The 6,493-nt window shown below is 34.3% G+C and overlaps 1 pseudogene; it reads right to left on the bottom strand.

Moving 5' to 3' along the window:
• Positions 1-165: 165 nt before the first annotated feature.
• On the bottom strand, positions 166-284 carry LOC111731164 (annotated as a pseudogene).
• Positions 285-6,493: the final 6,209 nt, after the last annotated feature.

The raw sequence follows: 6,493 nt of genomic DNA on the forward strand, positions 1-6,493 counted from the left end.
TTCTGTACAAATTGAATTGCCATTTTAGCATATTTTAAATATGGGTTTCTCTCTCTCTCTTTGTTTTTTTTTTTTTTTTTTTTTAGGCAAGACAACTTTTGGTTGACCTCATAGATTGCAAGGACCTTGTCAGTTTACAATCCCTTATTGTTTTAAAATTTTTTACGCCTATAGTACCTGGTCTTCCTAGATGGTCTCCCATTCAAGTACTAACCAGGCCCGACCCTGTTTAGCTTCTGAGATCAGATGGGATTGGGCTTGTTCAGGGTCGCATGGCTGTAGACTTCATGGTTTTTTCTAGAAAGTAACAGAGTACCTGGCATAAAATAAATATTACTATATATTTGCTGAATAAGTAAGGGAAATGTGAAAGTATCCCTGCAAATTCTGTTAGTTTAATTAGGGTTACATTGCAGTTATGGATGAATATAGAAAAGCTTATATTGCATACATTATAGAATTTTCTAATTTTAAATCATAGTATTATTTTAACTTGTCTTTTTATGCCATATAGTTTTAAAGTTTAACTGTTTTTATCTAGATTATTTCTACTTTTTAAAGTTGATTTCTCCCATTTTCCTTTTCTGTCTTGATATGTTCCCTCGAATATATTTATACTTTTTATTTTCTTCTTGCCCTACATCCCATATATGTTAAATATCTGACACATAAAGTTCTTGCTATATAATCCGTCCATGGGGACTGTCTCAGTTTGAGAGGATTACATTGTTTTACAGAACTGGTTGTATAATTAAGGTAATAAGTAGGTTCACTCTCAGTCAAATCTAACTTTATGAAGGATTTCCAAATGAAAGTAAATTTCTTTGGAAAGTTTGGATTCAAGGGACGTACTTTGTCTTTTTTTTTTTAATCCCATACCTGCACAAGAGATTGGTTGTATACCCATTATTTCTTTTAACACTGTGCTTGCTACTGGGTTTAGGAGAGCTAGGGAAATACAACAGAGTTATACAAAACAGTTTCTCTCTTCAAACACATTGCAGTCTAATTTTGGAAACTAGATAGAAAAATCACAAAACAAGTACAAATAATACTAGACGGAATTGACTCAAGTAACAAGATATGTCCAGTGGACACAGTACTTAAAGATTCCTTGGTGATGTTAACTATAGACATTTTCCCTAGAAAAGAGACCATTAAAGTAAGTAGAAAATTAAATTTAATCATATATATCAGTCAAAGTTCCCACAAAGGTTTAAGTAAAGATACTTTAAAAGAATGAAAACTTATTGAGGAATGGGAAGATTTGAGTGGATGGTGGCGGGGGGTGGGGGGGGACGGGAACAAAAATTAAAAGGAAAGATTGAGGAAATTAAAGCAGCAGAAAGCCATTGGGATTCTTAGGCCCCCTCACAGGGATAAGGGGAAGCCTCTGAATACTGGAGGCTTCAGAGGAGTGGAGGAGGGGCTGTCCGATGGGAGGGCTGCAGCTGCTACCAGAAAATCAGAACTCAGCTGGATGGAGTAGGGCAGAAATGCCTAGAACTTTCTCTCCTCCCAACCTCCAGTCTTCTACCAATGGGAAGCTAGCCAACAAAGGGGCCAAGTGATACAGTCCATGAGAATCAGTCTTCATGGGAACAGAACAGGAAAGACAAGAAGGAAAAGACAACCTAACTTTACACCTCAAGAACCTAGAAAAGAAAAACAGACTAAGCCCAAAGTTATCAGAGGGAAGGAAATAACAAAAATTAGAACAGAAATAAATAAAATAGAGATCAGAAAAACAATAGAAAAGATCAACAAAATTAAGAGCTGACTTTTTGAAAAGATAAACAAAATAGACAAATGTTAACTAGATTAAGAGAAAAAGAGAAGCCTCAAATGTCAGAAATGAAAGAGGAGACATTACAGCTCATACCACAGAAATACAAAAGGCTCGAAGAGACTACTATAAACAATTATACATGTTATATGTCAATAATATCTCAATAAAGCTGGGTAAAAATTTAAACTAATAAAAGTATTTCAAAAAGTTTTTAAAAGAGCAAGTTTTCACTTTAACTTTTTAATGACTAAGAGAAATATAACTGGAAATATTTATTGACTAAGAATATCTGTTCAGGTTTCTCTTCATTTTAAATTTAACACTTTTCTTTGAACATGGTGTATTGGGCAGATTTATATTTAAAAAATAGATACAGTGTTAAAAATCCAAGTCAGTAAGATATGAAATTAAAGGTAAAATTAATTCTAGAGAGAAAATTCCAGAATCTATTTGTTGTCTTTTTTTAAAGGTTTTGTATTATAAATTGTTTTGATTTGTATCACCAAAGACTTCTAGAAATAACTGTTTCAAACATCAGACTCCAGATGGATGTATTTAGACTGTTGCATTCTAAAGATAGAAAGATTTCTGTTAAATCAAATTATATTTTGTCAGAATTACAGAAATAAATTAATAACTTGTTCAAAAATACTTAGGAATAGTTACTAACACTTGTTAACATTTCTGTCAATAGATAATAATAGTTCGAATTCTTGAAATTTATTTACATTAATTTCATGATATTGGCCATATTCTCCAGATTTTGAATTTATTCTTATCTTTAATATTTCTACTTTTCTGGTCATAGGTTGAGGTAGTGCTTAAAGAGAAAAAGATTTTTTTCCCTCAGTCTGATTTTGGCCCCGTTAGACTGTCATTCTCTCTGACAGGGCAAAGAAAGCTCAGCTGCCAGTTTTTATGACAAGAACAGCATTCTTTCATATGTATTCTAGTACCTTACTTCAAAGCAAACTTTCATTTCAACCATCTCAGTAGAATAACACATTTGTCTTTTATTTGTCTCAATACTGAGTCAAGGAAGCTTTCTATACCAGCAGTTTTCCCAAAGAAGGGGAAAAATTCAACTTTAAAAACAACCACCTACACAGTCCTCCAAACACGGATTTCTGAGTTAAAGTATAAAAGATTTGCAATGAGAGAAAATCACATAGAATGTCTATTTCTGTGTAGAGACAAGGAACTAAAGAGGAAACCCAAAATAGGAGGGGATGGAAGCAGAGCTGCCAGTGACTCAGTAGGGGACCTTTAGTAAATCACTTAACCTGGTCTTATTGCTTTTCAGACTAATCCAGACCCACCTTCATTTCCCAGTCCTTTAATCCCTTCTTCCCATTTATATTGCTTCCCTGGCTTCCTAGGGGCCTCCTGCTACTCCCCTCCCCCCTCTCCCTATGACTAAACATATTTCTTTTCTTAATACCTTTCCTGGGCAGATTTTTTTCTTCCCTCCTCATCTTGCTCTGTATGCCTGGAATGATTCTAGTGAGTCAGAGGTATCCTTTTAGAATCACAGTTTCCATAAAACCTTCCTGTAACAAGCTGTAAGTTGCTGCTCACCCTTTTTATTTTAGTAATTATTAAAGCAAGCAGAAACTTTTCTTGCTTTTATTTCAAAAATCTCCTCTCATTATTTATCAAGACTTATCAAACTTGATAATAAACTGTGTTGGTAAGATTTCGTTCAGCAAGAGACGTGATGTTTCTTCAGAGCAATTACACTGTGCGGTTTCTACTCTGTGCTTCCTTTTTCCTAACCTGGGCCATATGCACAGAAATAGATTTGGGGAAATGACACATTTGCCCTAGACCTAGATGGAAGAGTTGCTTATGCCTTGGATGAAGAAGTGGTCAAAAGTAATATAAGGTTAGAGATTGTACTCTGACCAGATTAAAAGTGCTGCTTTAACCCCATATCTTACAGTTGTCTCCTACTAATTCTTTTGGACTTATGAAAAGTTTGGAATGAGATCTAACTATATATACTATAGAATGCTTATAGAAACATTATACATTTTAGAAATGCAAAAGATATATGTAATCATGCTGAAAATTAATATTATTCTTAAACACTTTTTATAAAGCACTAACATGAATTAATTGAGAAGTAGGAAACTTCTAGAGCCACAGATTCTTCTGTGAGAAACTGCTTCCTCTGGAATTGTCTTGGGCTAAAAATTAAAGGAGGTCATTGAGAGGATGTGACCACGAGTTAACCTGTATCAAGAACATAGCTGTGAGACCATCTGGACTAAACGTGTGACCATTAAGGCCTCCATATAAATTTTTAAGAATCTGGTGGGCTGGTACAGAGATCTACTTGTCTTGTATCGCCTCAAACAAACCTTGTGTGTAACTTCCCTTGCTTATTAAACCTGCCACCCACCAATCTGGAGTGGCCTGCCCCTTCTGTCTCTCCTTGCCCTCCATGTATCCAGTTTACGAACAAACAAAATGGATATAGAAGAATGGAAACCAATACAATTATGGTGTCAATTTTGGATGGAAACCAAAACAATTCTGGTGTCAATTTTAGTTTCATTGTTTCTTGCTATGCTTTTTCAACAATAATCACCAAGGAGAAAGGTGGGAAAGGCAACTTACAGCATTTTCTTCAGACATTTCCCATTATTGTGTGTTCTGCTTTATAGACAAGAAATATCAGATGGGTGCATGGTTCAAGAACTACCCCAGGATTAATATGTCTGCTGTTTTCTTGACACTTAAAGCCAATAAAGGGAAGAGAATTTGATAACTGGTTCCACGTTCCATTATTTCTGTGAATTTCCAAGATGCTTCCATTTTCTGTGTAAACGATTTTGAAACTTCCAACTGTAATGTGTAGTGATTTTCTTTTGTTTTTGTTTTGAACTGATGTTTTTTGTATCACTTTAATTTGCAAATCTTTATAGTTTTTGCAACACAAAATTTTAATCTCATATCACTTTGAAATCAGCTGCATGATTCTCCTTTCTCATTTTTTTTTTTTTTAAGCAAAAACATCCATTTAACTATGTGAATGGACTCTGTGGTTCTCTTTATTTTCTCTTTCCTAGTTCATGGAATCAGAACTATTTTTAGATCACTATATACTTAAAAAATAAGGTTCTACCACGTCAATTCTTACAAACATTAAATATGTTTGGAAGATAGGGGGCGAAAGGAGAAATGTTTTGATATTCTTAGGAGATTTTCCAGGGAAAATGTTAGCAATGCTGACCTTTTGTATCAAGTTTTACCCATACAAATGGCTTCTTTACTGTCAACTTGATTTTTAAGAGGGCCTAAAAATGGTATCTAGAATAAAAATTAATTCAAATGATGCAAGTTGACATATTATTTGCATTTCAGATCATACATATTTCCCCACATCCCTAGATATAACACAATAAACAAACACAGGAAGACTCCAAAAGGTATAAAGAAAAAGGTGGACTATCTAGGGACCTTGAGATTCAAGGAATGGCATGGTGGTGAATTTTCCAAGTTGTTTATTATTATTATTATTATTAATTATTATTATCATTATTATTATTATTATTATTATTATCATTATTACATCCTATATATCGTGGACAGGGCTCTCCTGAAGCCACTAATGCAGAACCACCAATAGCCACAGGCAAAAGAAAATTAAAAAAAAAAAAAAAAAGGTCCTTTCCGCTAGCCAATAAACTAGGAAAAGGGAAGCTTAACAATAACAAATATTTTGGCAGTACTCATCTTCCTCCTGCCAAACATTAATGGAAAAAATACCTCCCACTGTCAGGATTTCAGTGGGAACAGAGGTGGGATTTGATCTTTTTTTTTTTATTTTTTGAATTATAGTTTACATACAATATTATATTAATTTTCCAGTGTACAACACCGTGATTAGACATTTATATAACTTATGAAGTGATCACCCCGATAAATCCAGTACCCATCTGATACCACACATAGTTATTACCATACTACTGACTATATTCCCCATACTATACTCTACATTTCCATGACTATTTTATAACTACCAATGTGTACCCCTTAATCCCCTTTCCCCTTTGCCAATCCCTCTACCCCACAATCTGGCAATCATCAAAATGCTCTCTGTATCTATGGGCTTCTTTCTGTTGTTTGTTTATACTATTCTCTCAATTCCACATATGACATTTGTCTTTCTCTGACTTACTCCACTCAACACAATACCCTCTAGGTCCATCCGTGCTATTGCAGATGACAAGATTTCATTCTTTCTTCTGACTGAGTAATATTTCATTGTATCGATTTCTTTATCCATTCATCCATTGATAGACACATCCAGATTGCCTCCACATCTTGGCCACTGAAAATAGTGCTCCAGTGAACATATAGATGCACATATCCCTTTGAAGTAGTGTCTTGAGTTTCTTCAGATAAATACCCAGAAGTGAGATTACTGAGTCCTTCTTTGTCTCTCGTTACAGCTTTCTTTTAAAGTAAGTTTTGTCTGGCATAAGTACTGCTACTCCAGCTTTTTTCTTTGTTTCCATTTTAATGAAACATCTTTTTTCATCTCTGCTTTCAGTCTGTGTGTGTCTTTTGATCTGAAATGAGTCTCTTGTAGGCGCCATATGTAAGGGTTTTATTTTCTTATTCGTTCAGCCACCCTATCTTTTGATTGGAGCATTTAATCCATTTACATTTAAATAATCGTTGCTAGGTATGTAG

This window comes from Pteropus vampyrus, unplaced genomic scaffold (assembly GCF_000151845.1).
Source record: "Pteropus vampyrus isolate Shadow unplaced genomic scaffold, Pvam_2.0 Scaffold351, whole genome shotgun sequence".
Lineage (NCBI taxonomy): Eukaryota > Metazoa > Chordata > Mammalia > Chiroptera > Pteropodidae > Pteropus > Pteropus vampyrus.